Here is a 16,165-nt window from a genome sequence, read left to right as displayed (position 1 = left end):
GCAGGAATGCATAAGGAGAACATCTTCAGGGAATGGTCTAAATGACACTGGGATTCTCCCCCACACCACCCCGCCACCCGAGTCCACAGGTTATTCTCAGAGGCAGCAGGAAAAGCCTGAGAAAAAAGGTCTTAGGTCCAGGGGTGGTAGTGGGGAGTGTGGGGAGCTAGCAGAAGCAATCAATAGAGCGCAGGCTTTGGTGATGGGGGAGTAGAGATTTAGAGGCTAGAGGCAGTCGTTTGGCTAACAGATCATCAACAACCCGAAGGGAATCTGCCTGTCACTCTAAATGAATTATCTCAGAAACAGAAAACTGAATGCCGTATGTTATCACTTACACATGGGAATTAAACACTAAACACACCCGGGTGTAAGGATGGGAACAGCAGACACGGGGGACTCCTAAAGAGGGGAGGGAGGGAGGGAGTGAGGGTTGAAAAACCACCCATTGGGTACCATGTCCACCACCTGAGGATGGGCTTAACAGGACCCAAATCTTACCGTCACATAATGTATCTATGTAACAAACCAGCACATGTATCACTTTAATCTAAAAAATAAAAATTAAATTAAAATAAAAGGAGGCTGCTAGGACTCATCTGAAATGTAGTAAGACCAACACTGCCCGAGACAACATGATTATGCAGGTAGAAAATCCAGAAGACTCTACCGGGGGTAGGTTAATATAAAATTTCTACATACCAGTAACACACAGAACATTCAGTTTTTAAAGATATACCATTTTGGCCGGGTTCAGTGGCTCAGCCTGTAATTCCAGCCCTTTGGGAGGCCGAGGTGAGTGGATTGCCTGAGCCTGCGGGTTCGAGACCTGCACGGGCAACTTGGTGAGACCTCATCTCTACAATAAATCAAAAAAATTAGCCGGGTGTGGTAGCGCATGCCTGTGGTTCCAGCTACTTGGAAGACTGAGGCGGAAGGATCGCCGGAGCCCAACAGGTCGAGGTTGCAGTGGCCAGGAGCGGCCACTGCACTCCAGTCTAAGTGAGAGTGAGACTCCAACTCAAAAAAAAAAAAAAGATACACCATTTGACATTAAAAATATCAAATACCTAGGAATAAATCTAATGAATGATGTGCAAGGTCTTTACATTGAAAAATACAAAACAGCCAAGCGTGGTGGCTCATGCCTGTAATCCTAGCACTTCAGAAGGCCAAGGCAGGAGGATTACTTGAGATCAGGAGTTTGACACCAGCCTGAGCAACATATTGAGACCTCATCTCCTTAAAAAAAAAAAAAAAGGAAAAAATACAAAACATTATTAAAGCTATTAAAGAATGTTCACAGATTGGAAGATTCAATAATGTAAAGATGTCAATTCCCAAATTAGCCTCAATCAAAATCCCAGCCTGTTTCTTTTGGTAGAGATTGACAAACTGATTCTAAAATGTGTAGAGAAGTCCGAGAGCAGTGGCTCAAGCCTGCAATTCCAGCACTTTGGGAGGCCAAGGCAAGAAGACTGCCTGAGCCCAGGGGTTCAAGACCAGCCTGGGCAACTTGGTGAGACCTTGTCCCTACAACAAATCACAAAAATTAGCCGGGTGTGGTGGCATACACCTGTTGTTCCAGCTACTTAGAAGGTGGAGGCGGAAGGATTGCCTGAGCCCAGCGGGTAGATGGTGGGGTGGCCATGAGCATACCACTGTACTTCAACCTGGACGACAGAGTGAGACTCTGACTAAAAAATAAAATAAAATAAAATGTAGAGAAACTTAAAGAATAGAGAATAGCCCAAATAATCTTAAAGAATAAAACTGGAGGATTATACTAAATAGGTATCGAGATTTATTATAAAGTTGTAATAATTACTATAGTGTGGAACTGGCAAAAGGACTGACAAATAGACCAATGGAACAGAAGAAAGAATCCAGAAATGGACTCACTCATATGAAGTCACTTGATTTATGACAAAGGTGACACTGCAGTATGGTGGGGGAATGGATGATTTCTTTCTTTTTTTTTTTTTTGGAGTTGGAGCCTCACTGTCACCCAGACAGGAGTGCAGTGGACACTCACAGCCACTGTAGCCTCGACCTGCTGGGCTCAGGCGATCCTCCAGCCTCTGTCTTCCAAATAGCTGGAACTACAGGCGCGCCCTACCATGCCTGGCTAGATGATCTTTTTAATAAATGGAGCTGAATAAAATAGATGACCATATGGAAAAAGATGAATCCTGAAAACGAGTTCACATCATACCCCAGAGTGCACTGGCGTTAGATCGTAGACCTAAATGTGAAAGGTAAAATAATAAAGCTGGTGGCAGTGGTAGGAGTAGCAAGAGGGGGTGTCCATAGCTTGCCCATTCCCTCTCCCGGGTCCAAGTGAGTGACTGTGTTAGCCTGAGTTTGGTGGGCTCTCCTGAAGCTCCTAACTCACTGGGGCCAAAACCTGTCCACACTCAAGGGTCCCAGAGACAAATGAAACCATTGATTGTCCAAAAAAGAATTCTTGATGGTATAGGTTAGGAGTAGAAGATGATTTCTAAAGATTTCACCTATGCTGATTTGTCAATGCAGTGTGTATACTTGAAGGAAATACATCAAAATATTAATTGTTGTCGTGTTTGCTGGGGCTACAGGTGATTTCCTGCTACACCATCTCTCCACTTTTCTAACTTTTCCTTAAAGACAATGGACTGCTTTCCTAAAGAAAACACAACGTTGTTAACTAAAGAGAAGAATGATCCCTGGAGACTTAAGAGATGCTTAAGAGACGCTCATCTCCCAGAGTATCCCGTGATGCCCAAGTCATTGGGAATGAACTAACCACAACATGAGTGTCCCCTGGACCTCTCCAGGGGTGTCAGGGCTGTGTGACAGGGCTATGTCCTCAGAGCACAGCCATCTGCTTAGCCAGGGGCCCTCCATTTGCCATTTCTGGGATTCCCTTTTCCTTCTAAGTTTCCAAGGGCCCCAGACTGACAGAGGGTGACTGCAGCATCTGTGAGACCATGGTGTTAAATCAAACAGGTCAAGCCAGTCTTTAAAGTTGCCATCCTGGTATCTCCACACCTGCATCCACACCCAGTTCACCTAGTGGAGAGGCTTTCCTCAAAGAAGACGGCGTAAGAAGGAAGGAAGGAGGAGGAAGGAAGATGGTTTTCCCTTAGAGAACCAGTCTCTGCCTCTGCCTAGCCTGAAAGAAATGTTGTGGGCCTAAGACCCTGAAGTAGAAAGAAATGGGCAGAGGCAGGGCACCAGCTCAGGCAGCCCCATTAAGAATTGACCTCAGCCAGGCTCGGTGGCTCAGCCTGTAATCCTGTGCCTTGGGAGGCTGAGGTGAGTGGATTGTCTGAGCCCGCGGGTTTAAGACCCGCCTGGGCAACTCGGCGAGACCTTATCTCTACAATAAATCAAAAAAATTAGCTGGGCATGGTAGCCTTCCAGCTACTTGGAAGGCTGAGGCAGAAGGATCGCCGGAGGCCAGCAGGTCGAGGTTGCAGTGGCCAGGAGCGGCCACTGCACTCCAGTCTGGGCAACACAGTGAGACTCCAACTCAAAAAAAAAAGAAAAAAAAAAGAATTGACCTCGGCTGGAAATGCATTGTTGTGTTTGAGGAATACTTTAAACTTTCCTCTTCTGAATGTCTGCAGTCATCTCCTTTCAGCTGGCTGACCCAGGACTGGATCAGAGGGATGCCCAGTGCTGGGAGGGAAGGGTCCAGCCCAAATCAGTTTAAGAAGGAAACTCTCCCCTGGCACAGGTTCTGCTGCGGGGCTTCCTTCAGCCAGAGCCTGGCAGGTGGAGGCCGGACAGTTCCTGGCAGATGCTTTCTGGAGGAAATGCTGCCTGCCCCAGTAAACCCCAGGGTGGAACTCGAGGGAGAGTTCAGTCCTGGGAGCGTTCAGCCCTGGGATCATTGAAGAGTGGGACTGCGGTGTCAGAGAAGCAGGAGCCTTGGAGATAGAAAGGGAAGTAACTTTTCTTGAACAGCTATTATATGCTTGGCCCTTGCCAAGAGTTAGCTCATTTGACTCTCACAGTAACCATGAAAGGTGGAATTATTATCATCATCCACAAATCCAGATGAGGCTCAATAATGTCAAACAACTTGCCCAAAGTCATAGAACCAGGAAATGACTGAGATGGAGTTTGAAGCCAGATCTGATTCCAAAAGCCCTGCTCCATTCACTATGCCCACACTACAGGGAGTAAGGCTGTGTTTACTCTCCTTCCTTGGAGGTCTATATGAACACAAATGGGGCCTGGGCAGCCTGATGTAAACTCGTTTTTTGCCAGGTGGATCTGTGAGTCAGAGGCCAGGGGAGACTGGGTCTGTCCTAACTTGCAGGCTGACCCTTACTTTGTATGAATATAGGCATTTTTTTCACCCAGCAAGGGGTGAGTAAAGGCTTCAAGGGGGTCACAGTGGGAGCTGTGATGGTCAGGGCCTGGCATATAGGAAAAACCACAGAAGCAGCAGGAATTGGGTTCTCTTCAGCACAGGATGTGGCCAGAACCCCTCTGTAGGGTCTCAGCCTGGAGCCAGGCAACCCACAGGCATGGCTCAAGGGGCAGGAGGCAAGGTTTTATGGCAGACCCTACCATTCTCCTCCATATGTGCTGGGGCCTGGGATGCCATGGCCACCAGAGCTGTCAGGGTCCCACAGACCCAGGGCAGCACTACAGAGGGTGAGTCTGTGTTTGAACCTCAAGCCAGAGCTCGGACATTCAAGTGAGCATTGTTGCTTGAGGCAGACCCCTTGGGAATGCATCTGTCCTTTCCAGAATTCCCTTCAGGAACCAACTTTGGGGCCAACAGGAGTAGACATCAGCTGTCCTCCTAGCCTGTCAGTCTACTTTTCGCCAGAAGTGACAGCATCCGATGTGGTCATCCACCTGACCCTGCAGACATGGCTGGGCTGTTTGGCTCTTTGTACACATTGAGTCCCTTTCAAGGAAAGGACACCAGCCCAATGAAGGACTTCACAACACTGCACTGAGCCTGGGAAGGTGGCTTCCAGAAAGTGAGCCTATAGGGCTTGCAGCCACTCTGAGGGGACAGGATTTGGTTGGTTGTGCAAGTTCTGGGATGTTGGTGAACTGCTAGTGATGAGGCTGGTGGGGTTCCCTGCCATTTCCAGGCAACTAGGAAGACAGAAGGTTGCTGCATACTGGGGTTGGCTTCTGGTTCACAGAACAGCGTTGTGCCATCAACTCGTGGCACTGGGAGCAAGAGTGGGGGAGGCACATCCAGGCCTCCTCAAAGGGAGACTTGGCCTCCTTATCAGAGTGCACATCCCAGGCCACAAGACTGAGCACTGGCTCAGTGTGTACCTTGGGGCTTGGTGTACCTAAGTCCTGGCTTGTGACCTTGGCCTACTCTCCTTCTTCTCTAGGCCTCAACATTTTTGCTGGTGACAAGGGAATGGACACATTCACCTCTGCCAGCTGCTCCAGGCACAGTGAGGGGGAGTATCTGTTCTTGCTCATGGAAGAGTTCTGAGTATTTTTTTTTTTTTGAGTTGGAGTCTCACTCTGTCGTCCTGGCCAGAGTGCGGTGGCATGCTTATGGCCACCCTAGCGTTGATCTGCTGGGCTCCGGTGATCCTTCTGCCTCAGCCTCCCAAGTAGCTGGAACTACAGGCGCGCACTACCACACCCGGCTAATTGAGTATTTTTTAATAATCGTCACTCAGGGAGAACCTAGTATGAGTACTAGGCCCAGGGCTGAACATTTCACATATGTGGTCTCCTCGTCACAAGCCTGTGAGATAGCACTATAACTGTCTCCATTATGCAGAGGAGGAAACCCATATTCAGAGAGATGAAGTTATTTGCCCTAGTCAAGCGGGAAATAAAGGTCAGACCTGAGTCTGACAGGCCCTTCTGGGAATGTTGGTTGCAGTCAGCCATTGGCTCCCCCACCACCCTGTGTCATTCTCAGGCCCACCCAAGACACTTTAGGGAAGGGCCTATCCCAGAATCACAGCTCCAATATAAAGGGGAGCCCCCTGAGTTCTATAGAACTTAGAAAAGTACCCCACTGCCACCACCATCCAGAGTGGCCTTCAGAGGGCCCTATCACCTCCAGAGCTGGGCCCTGACACTCTGAGATCTGTAGCAGGGATGCTTGACCTCTTTGCAATCCCTTTGGGAACTGCCACCCCACATACATTCTATAGTGATAGGTCTGTCTCACTTGGCCCATGGTTGGGAATTACCAAGAACAGATGACAACCTTTCTTTGGAACAATCTATTAGCCAGGAAGATTTTTCCCAAACTTTAATTTCTGGCCTTTGTTTAATTTTGTTTTTAAGAGACAGGCTTTTGCTCTGTTGTCCAGACTAGAGTGCAATGATACAATTATGGCTCACTTCAGCCTCAAACTCCTCGAACTTCAAGTGATCCTGCCACCTCAGCCTCCTGAGTAGCTGGGATTACAGGTAGGTGCCCCCATGCCTGGCTAATTTAAATATATTTTTTTTAAGAGATGGATGGAGTGTCTCACTGTGTTGCTCAGCTGGTCTTGAACTCCTCACCTCAAGCTATCCTCCGCCTCAGCTTCCTGAGTCTCTAATTACAGGCGCGAAACACCGTGCCTGGCTTGGAGCTTGTTTAAATATAAGATTATATTATTCACTCCTTTATTCAAGAAGTATCTATTATGTCCCTACTCTACTCCAGGGAAAACCAGACAGAACCCTCACTCTTGTGCGGTTTAGCTTGCTTCTTCCAAACAGATGTTGCTGCAGGCCAACCTGCTACACCGCCAGGAGCCTCTGTGGAGTTCCTTATGGGGTGTGCCCTTCCCCTCTGCCCAAACTGTAGTCCCTCTGTGGCATTCCCGACAGGAGGATGCCCGCACTCTGCTCAAAAGCGCTCAACGATGGGAAGCTCCTCTCACAACCCCCCCTGCCTTCTGTCCCTTCTGTCCCCTTGCTCATCCTGTGGAACTGAACTCTGTCTCACTGCAGCCTCCACCAGGGTTCTGGGCCTGCCATCTGCTCGCATCCCATGACACAGGAGGCAGCACCCCATCCTTCCCCAAAATACACCAGGGGAAAGGAAGTTTGGAAGCTTCATCTGCTTTTCTGCCCAGTTGTCACCTGCAGGGAAGGAAGGTCCCAGCTCCAGACTAGGGTCCTCACCCTCACTGCCCACAAGCTTTGTGCCACCTGCCCAGGGCTGCTGCGCTGAGGCGTGGAGAGTCCCTAGGAGGTCAAGCAGCACCCCGAGGTTCTGCTGTTCAACTCGAGGGACACACAGAGATGTGGTATGTGCCAGGGAAGAGGGCACTGCCCATGTGACAAGCCAAAATGTCTGGGTTCCCTGCCTTTGTGACCATACCACAGGCCCCAGTGAATCCCCAGTGGAGAGAGATAATGGGCCGTTGTTTAAAAGAATACGCTAATAAAGCTCATTCAGTCACTTATGTCAACACTCCAGCTGAATGAGAGGCCAAAGAGCCAGGCTAGCCAGCCCAGGAAGGTCAATATTGACTCAGGCCCTCCTCGTGGGCCCAGCTCCAGCCAGCACAGACAGTGCGGTGGTCCAGCAGCAGCTCAAGGCAGACCAGCTCTCTGACCTCCACTTACTGTACCTAGAATACTTTTGCTCCTCCCCCTCCCGGTGCACAGCGCTGGGTTTTTCTGGGCATGGGGTTATCTCCAAGGGAAGACTTGAAGAATGGCCTTCCTGGGAGGGCTGCCGGCCAGGGACCTTCTCACCCCTCCCCAGATTTTCAATAGCTCCTGCATGCAGAGGCCTGAATCCTCAGCACAGGGTCCACAAAGCCTAGTTGGAAGGAACTTCTGACATCCCTAATCACAAGATTGCCTTGTTTCTACAGCCCTTAACTTTCCAGATTGCTATTTTTTTCACCTCCTCAGTTCACAAGACCTCTATGAGCTGAGCTGAAGCTGCTTTACTGGACCCATTTTAAAGACAGTTGGTGACTGGGGAGAAGAAGGAGGCGGTGAGAAAGGAAATACATACGTATAAAGTGCCTACCGCATGTCAATACCATGCTAGGTGCTTTTTATCAGTGCATTTAATGGCAATGATAGCTATTATGAGCTCTGTCTTACAGATAAAGAAACTGAGACTCAGAGAGAAGTAATTGTCCAAGATGGTCAAGTATAGAGCTAGGATTGAAAGCCACAGCTCTCTGACTCCAAGCTTCAAGCTCATCCACCATGCCCAGTGCCCAGAGAAGTCAAACGATCTGCCCTGGATCACACAGCTACGCAGAGCACAGACAAACCTAGAAGCTTTAAACCAGAGGCTCCCTCTGCCCCAGGCAGCACCTGTAGTAACAGCGTGTTCAGGGTCAACCATGAACATGTGGACATGTGTGACATGTATAGAGGGGACTGCTGTTTTTACCACCCAAGCCAGATCTCCTTCTAGAAACAGGCCCTTCCCCAGGCCACCACAACATCTAGAGACCCTAAATTAGAGTCTCTTAATGAACACTTGCCCTCCATGAACACCGTGCCTTAACTTTATTCCTATTGTTTTGCTTTAATAATCTATAACAATATCTTGCCAATACAACAGACCGTTCTCAAAGTTCTCCAAGAGAGGAGAGCTCAGGGTAGGCTAATCTTCTTTTTGAGTCAGGATCTCACCCTATTGCCCAGGCTGTAATGCAGTGGCATGATCACAGCTCACCGCAGCCTTGACTCCCTGGACTCAAGCAATCCTCCTACCTCAGCCTCCCAAAGTGCTAGGATTTAGCCACCTTTTTCACTATGAACAGCTGGAGGCTAGTGAGGTGGCCCACTGCCGGAGCTGTTCAACACTTATCATTACAGTTACTCCTCACAATTATCCTATGAGAAAAGCACGATCATCCCTATTTCACAGATGACAACATTAAAAAGTTTGGAGAGACGTAAAGCAAGTTGTCTCAGGAGTTAAGGGCAAAGGCCGGATTCCAACTAGCCTTTCTGGTTCCAAATGCTGTGTTCTCAGCCACTGCCCCACATGCCATGGCTGGAGGAGAATTCACAGCCTTGCAATACATGCTGCACCGCCACCAAAAATGAGCACAGACATAGATCTGAGCCCCTCCCCTCATCCAGAAAAACAAGTCAGAGGAGCCTGGAAAACACACCAGAATAGGGCAAGATACAGTAAACGCAGCCTACACCCTGGGAACTCCTCAGGGCTTAGCCCTTGGGGTTCCTGGAAGCACCTACATTCCAGACTGGGCGCCCCTTACTGGGTGTAGAAGGGCTGGAGCGATTGTAGCAGGCGTAGAGATCTGGAGAAGGACAGGTGGATTGGGATGTGAGCAGCAGACACCTCGGCCTGGGCTTCTCCTGCCTGCTGGGCACACGCGCTGGGACTGCCACTACCCTCCTGTCTGGGAAGCTCTTGCCCAGCGTGGATTCGGTGCACTCCACCTTGGCGCCACCCTCGCCCCAGACAGGAATTAGGCCTGATGACAATCAGAGGATGGGCTGGGGGGCAGGGCGGGCTATTTGAAGCCCTGCCGGGCCTTCCATGGGGCTGAGGTGGTGGCAGTCACTTAACAGGCACCCACCAGGGATTGAGAAATGGCACCCAGAAGGGATCACTGCCGCTGCCTGGCAGTACGTACGAGGAAGGAACCAGCCCGGCAGGGCCACCTGCCTGCCACTGTCTGTCCCAGCCTGTCCCTCAAGAAAGTCTGGAGAAAGCTGTAGGGCTGGAGGTCCTTCACTCACCGCCTCCGGCGCCTTCCTCTGGCCGCCTCCTCTTCCTCGAGACTCCTCAGCCTTCGGCGGGCAGCTCTCTTAGGCGCTGAGGACAGGGAAGACCAAGGGCCTCCCCGGGCCAGTCCTCCGCAGGCCTGGGCGGAAATATATCAGAACCAAATTGTGACAAATGTAGCAAGTGTCCCGCGGATTCTGCGACTGGCTGGAGTCCAGGGCGTCGGGAACCGCCCCTCGCCGCCTCCCCACGGAGCACTGTCTCAGGCGCAAGGGGCGGCGGCGGCCTCCCCGCGGGGCGCACGGGAGGAGGGGACACCGGGCGCGGGGCAGCTTCCGGCCGGCCCCTCCCCGCGGTGCCCCGACCCGGCACGACCACCGGCCCCCGCTCGCAACTCCAGCGGGCCCCTCTCGGGGATGCGAACCCCCCTGGCGGGCAGGCACACGGGCGGGCCCGACTCCAGGGCGCCCGGCTCCCGGTGCCTGCGCCCGAGGCCCCCGCCCCGCGCCGGCGAGTCCCGAACTTCGGGGAATGAAAATCCGGGGAGGGGGCCGCGCGTGCGGGGTGGAGCCGGCTCCTGCTCGCCGCCCTGGCCCTCCGCGGGTCTTCCGGGGCGCCGGGCACCCACCTGCCGAGCGGGAAGCCCGGGGGCGCTCGGAGAGGCCGGGGGAGCCGGGCCCGCCCTCCGCGGGAGGGACCTCGGCGCGGGGAAGGACGAGGAGGGGCCGCGCTTACACGCTGGTGCAGCGCCGGCTTCACCTGGCCGCGAGTTTGATTTCGGGGTGTGGCCTCAGGTAGGACGCGGCGAACCCAGAGCCTGGGAAAAGCGGCCGAGAGGCGCCCCCCGCCCGACCTTTTCCCCGCAACCGATCGGCCTCGGCCTGACGACCTGCCAGGAGTGTCCGCTCGGTGAGCGCCGGGGGTGTGGCATTAACTCGTGAATTTGCATTGCAGATACGCTCTGGAGCCGCGGACCCTAGAGGGGCGGCGTGCGCCCACCCGCGCCTCCTGGAGAGCCCACGCTGGAGGTCTAAAAGTCGGCACCTTGGCGGTCTGTCCCCTCTGCCCTGGGTCAGCCCCCTGGCGCAGGCAGGAAGGCCGGGCTTCCATTCCAATTCCCCTGCAGACCTGGCTCAGTCCTGAGAACCCTGTAGCCTCGGGGCTCTGGGGAAGGAGACCTGGGGGAGAGAAAGCTTCCGGCCATCGCAACCCAAATGAGAAGCTGGGGCCGCTTCGGGAGCCTCTGCCTGTATTTTTGTTTCAGAGTCGGCATCCGCTGGTTGTGCCTGGCCGGATCAGGGTGGCCATTACAAGTGGCTCGCCCTGGCTGCCCTTTGCCCTGTTTCTTTGGAGTAGAGGTGGGTTCTCTGTTGGGGGAAGGGTCAGGGGTCACCTGACTGTCTCTTCCCCAAACAAGGGAGTGGAAAGACCCTTGCTGTCCTTGCCTTGGGCCCCCAGCGATGGCTGTGGCTAAACCAGGAGGGGATTATGACTTGGACATTCAGTACATCTGGACCCGGAATGGCTGCCCTCCACTGCCAGTGTCACAGGGCAGGGACCAAGGACAGTGAGGGGGTTGTTTTTTTGTTTTTTTGTTTTAAATCATGATTGGGCACGTCAAACTTCAGTTATTGAGATCACTATTGCCATGTATCATTTTTGTTTGCTGAATCTGTAGAGGTAAGAGTGCTATTTATGGCTAAATCATTCACATTATGGGCTCTATTGCTTACACACAGTTTACTCTAAGGCTCCCAGCAAATAGAGCACAGGTAACCCATGGGAAGCCACCAGCCCCACACAGGTCTACACCCTGTCTGGCTGTGCCACAACCCAGCGCCCTCAGTTTCCCTAGGGCAGGCATGGTGCCAGGTGGAGACACTGGCCCTGTGTGCTATGGAGAGAGGTATGGACGCTGTGGCGGCTAACCACAGGTCCTGGCTGCCACCTCCCCAACACTCACTCTTACATTTAGTCCCTGTTCTCCTTTCCTCACTCTGTCTCTCCCTCCTCCTCTCTGTCTTTCCAAAGAAGATGCTTTCTCTTTCATCTGATCAGACAACACTGTAGCTCTGACCCTCTTAGACAAATCCTGACCTCCTGTGGCCACCCAGGAAGCTGACTGCTGAGCCTAGAATTAGGGGGTCATGGGAAGAGGGCAGGTGATACCAGTATGGCTATCCCCACAGATAGGTTTTCCAGGGACATAGGCACACTGACTGAATGTGGCTTCAAGAAGTAGATTGTGCTGCGCTTCAATCTGTAGACATAAGAGTGCTATGCGTGGGGGGTTGGGAGGATTTGAAATGAACGATGAACCAAAGCTAGAATGAGATGTATTATGTTGTCTAACCAAGAATCAACACCCTAAATTATTTTTATTAATTCATGGATGCACATACGAATTATTGTCTTTGATACCAATGACTTATAGACCTTTTGGTCTATAAGCAGGACTTTTAAACTGTATTGTAATCAAGTGTGATTATTAGAATATGATCAGAAACGAACCGGTGTTTAATTTGGTTTGAATCCAGGCGTAGGCATCCCAGAATGGTTACTGGTCAAGTCTCATCCCCATACTATAGGAGTAACCCTAGAAAACCCTGGCTTCCTCCCACCCTGGGGAGCTGCAGGGGGACTTGGGGCCTCAAGAGAAGCAGAGGCTCAAATTATTCTTACCAAGAAGGTAATAAATCCCCCATCATTGGAGGTATTCAAGAATAACTATCAGCAAGGCTAGAGAAAACATTCCTACACTGGATGGATACAAGACTAGACTAGGGGACCTCTCACAGTGCCCAGTTTTAGTACTTCCGTCTTACGTACACATGGTTCAGTGGCACCGGGTTGAAGGAACCCCCACCCCTGCACATTAGGACCGCTGGGACATGTAGGGTAGGTCCTGGGCAATTAGTTCCTGTAAGTGACTCTCCTTTTTCTCTGTTCTACTCTGATTCACGCCCAGCTCAACCCTGCCCAGGAGGAGAGGCCAAAACATAAAACATAAAAAAAACATAAAACATAAAAAAAAAAACAACATAAAAACAGCATAGAGAGTGTCAGAAGCAGTCTGGGGACAGTGTCTCCTCCAGCGTCCACGTGCCACCCTCTGGCCCCCTTCCCAGGTTGCTGTGCTGAGTGCAGGTGGGCACTGGGCATAGCCTCCTCTGGAGAGCCTTGACTCCTGGCATAGACTTTCTGGTTGAGGGAGTTGTCTGGGCACTGCCAGTCTACAAATTGGACAGGAGCTCTGGAAAAGGCACCAAGAACAGACATTTCACCACAGGAAATGGCTCTGGGAGCCCTGAAGGCTCTGAGGCATTGGCCAACCAGCATGGTCTGGGAGGGCATTAAGGCGGTCACGTAGGGTGGGGCAGGCACTTCCCGGTTATCTCTCAGCCTGTGGCTGCCGGGGCCTGTTGTAACATCTGAGCACCAGCGGCCAGGGCTGAGTGCCCGGATTAGGTCCAAAGAGAAAAGATATGGATCAACTTGTGGTTAAGAAAGACAAACACATTATCCTTTCCCTACATCTTCCTTCTCCACGACTTGAAAAGTTTTCTGGGGATCAGGAAGGCTGCTAACAAGCTCACTCACTCCTTCCTGGGCTCCTTTCTCTCGATGACTCTGCCCCCCCAATAATAGTAATAATAATGCCTGCCAATTATTGCTTGCTTCCAATGACCCTGTGCTATGCTATTTACATGAATATTATCTCATTCGGTCTTCACAACAACGCTGGGATGTAAGTACTATACTATTATTATTCTCACTGAATAATGAGGAAACTGGGGCTCAGAATGGCTAAGGATCTCGTTTGAGGTCTCATAATTACTGCTATAGACTGCGTGTTTGTGTTTCCCAAAATCCATATGTTGACATCTAATCATCAATATGAGGGTATTAGGAGGTGGGGCCGCTGGGAGGTGAGTGGGTCAGGAAGGCAGAGCCCTTGTGAATAGGATTAGTGCATTTATAAAAGAGGCTCCAGAATGATCCCTGGCCCTTTCTATCTTGTGAGGTTATAGCGAAAAGACAGTCATTTATGAACCAGGAAGCGAATCCTCACCAGACACCGGGTCTGCCTTGATCTTGAACTTCTCTGCTTCCAGAACTGTGAGAAGTAAATTTTTATGGATTATAAAGCCACCCAGTCTATCATATTTTGTTAAAGCAGCCTGAACAGACTAAGCCAGCTACTGAGTAGAAGAGTCAGAATTTGAACCCAAATGTATCAGACCCCAAAGCCTGTAATCTTAACTATGCTGTCTTCTTGTTCCAAGACTGTGTGAACAGTTAGGGGAAGAGGCCAACTCAGACCTTAATATAAGGTGATTATGTAAAAAAAAAAAATTTTGGTCAGGTGTGGTGGCTCATGCCTGTAATCCCAGCACTTTGGGTGGTTGAAGTGAGAGGATTGCTTGAGCCCAGGAGTTTGAGATGAGCTTGGGCAATATAGTGGGACCTCATCTGTACAATAAATAAAGAAATAAATAAAAATAAAATAAGCCTGGCTCAGTGGCTCAGCCTGTAATCCCGCGCCTTTGGGAGGCTGAGGTGAGTGGATTGCCTGAGCCTGCCGGTTCGAGACCCGGCTGGGCAGGCGAGACCTCATCTCTACAATAAATCAAAAAAACTAGCCGGGTGTGGTAGCGCATGCCTATAATTCCAGTTACTTGGAAGGCTGAGGCAGAAGGATTGCTGGAGCCCAGCAGGTCGAGGCTGCGGTGGCTAGGAGCGGCCACTGAACTCCAGTCTGGGTGACAGAGTGAGATTCCAACTCAAAAAAATAAAATAAAGTAAAATAATAAAATAAAATAAAATAAAATAAAATTAGCCGGGCATGGTGGTGTATGCCTGTGGTCCCGGCTACTTGGGAGGCTGAGATGGAAGGATTGCTTGAGCCTAGGAGGTCGAGGCTGCAGTAAGCTGTGATCATGCCACTGCGTTCCAGTCTGGGTGATAGAGTGAGACCCTCACTCAAAAAAGAAAAAAAGAAAAGAAAAGAAGAAAAATTCTCCACCTAGGAGAAGTGAGTAGGACATGAAGACCCCACATGGCACTGAATACGGAGGGCAGAGGGGTCCCCAGGTCCCCCACTGAGCATCCTGCTGGGAACCAGGTGCTGGATTTCCCTGGCTGTGAGCTGGCACCCTGCCCGAAGCCCCTGCATCAAGCATCTGCCCTTGACAGACCCAGAATAGGCCCAAGCACAGCAGCCCACATGTAGGGACTGTTGGGGAGGTGGTGGCTGGTACGTTTGCTGGATACTTTGTGGGAGGAGCCCTGTGGAGCCCAGGCTAGGAGAGAGACACTCTTTGGAGAAGATACCTTCCTCTTCCTCTCTGCCAGGCTCCCCGACACCTATTTCCTCCTGCTCTTCACCCTGATGGGACCACTCATCTCTCTTTGCTGATGCATCCACGAGGCAAGTGCAAACCCCTGAGGGTCTGGAAGTGTGAGGTGTGGGAGCTGACAATGCCAGACCCTTGGTGTCCTGGTTTGGTGTGCCACGGAGCAGCATCCCAGGATTCTTCTAGAAGACAAGGCTACAACTTGCTACTAAATCAACCCAACAGGTCTATCCCCTCCAGATCCCAGAAAGAGGACCCCTACCCAGGACGTAGCACTGTCTGGGGCCCAGTTAGGTATATGGGATCCCCTGACTGATTGCTGGACAGATGTCCTCAGACAGGAGTCTAGCTGCAGAGGTCAAGGAATTTTGCAAATTGGAGCCCTTTTGCCTCTCTAGACTTTCAGCATGTCTCTAGACTAACTCTCTTTTTCTTTCTCTTCCCTTCCTTCCCTTTCTTTTTTTCCTTTCCTTCCTTCATTCCTCTCTTTCCCTCCTCCTCCCTCTTTTGTTTCTTTTCTTTTTTCTTTCTCTCTTGTCTCACTCTGTCTCCCAGCCTCAAACTCCTGGATTCAAGCCATTCTCCCACCTCAGCCTTCCAAGTAGCTGGGACATACCACCATGCCTGGCTAATTTTTTTATTTTTTGTAGATATGATATCTCACTATGTTGCCTCTGCTGATCTTGAGCTTCTGGGCTCCAGCAATCTTTCGGCCTCAACATGTCAAAGTGCTGATTACAGGCATGAGCTACTGCACCAAGCTTTAGCCTGTTTCTTGATGTGTAAGAGGGGAGACACAAGAAAAACTGGAATTATATTTTGGAGGGTGGGCCCCTTATAGCACAGGCTTCCCTCACTAGGTATGTGTTCTAGGAATCCATCAACATCAGTGTACCAGCTAGCGTTGTTGTGAGAGGCTGCATTTGACTTCAGTGAATTTTTTTTTCTTTTTTTTAGATTCTTTCAATGCATTTGCCCATTTCATGATGGGTGATTTAAGAGCACACCTGTTGTGGCTGGGTGCGGTGGCTCACGCCTATAATCCCAGCACTTTGGGAGGCCGAGGTGAGAGGATTGCCCGAGCCCACGGATTCAAGACCAGCCTGGGCAACTTGGCGAGACCTCATCTCTACAATAAATCAAGAAA

At 50.9% G+C, this 16,165-nt stretch overlaps 1 protein-coding gene across 1 annotated transcript in view; it reads right to left on the bottom strand.

Annotated features, from left to right (window-relative positions):
* The window catches only part of PAK6 (p21 (RAC1) activated kinase 6), a 41,459-nt gene that overhangs the window by 16,181 nt on the left and 9,113 nt on the right, over positions 1 to 16,165 (bottom strand). Inside the window, exon 3 of the mRNA XM_008069842.2 lies at positions 9,676 to 9,800. The gene's annotated coding sequence lies outside the window, so the exon portion shown is untranslated. The remainder of the gene's footprint in view (positions 1 to 9,675; positions 9,801 to 16,165) is intronic.

This window comes from Carlito syrichta, unplaced genomic scaffold (genome assembly GCF_000164805.1).
Source record: "Carlito syrichta isolate Samal-C Ts95f unplaced genomic scaffold, Tarsius_syrichta-2.0.1 Scaffold312225, whole genome shotgun sequence".
NCBI classification, from domain to species: Eukaryota; Metazoa; Chordata; class Mammalia; order Primates; family Tarsiidae; genus Carlito; species Carlito syrichta.
This window is presented reverse-complemented; position numbering and strand designations above follow the sequence as displayed.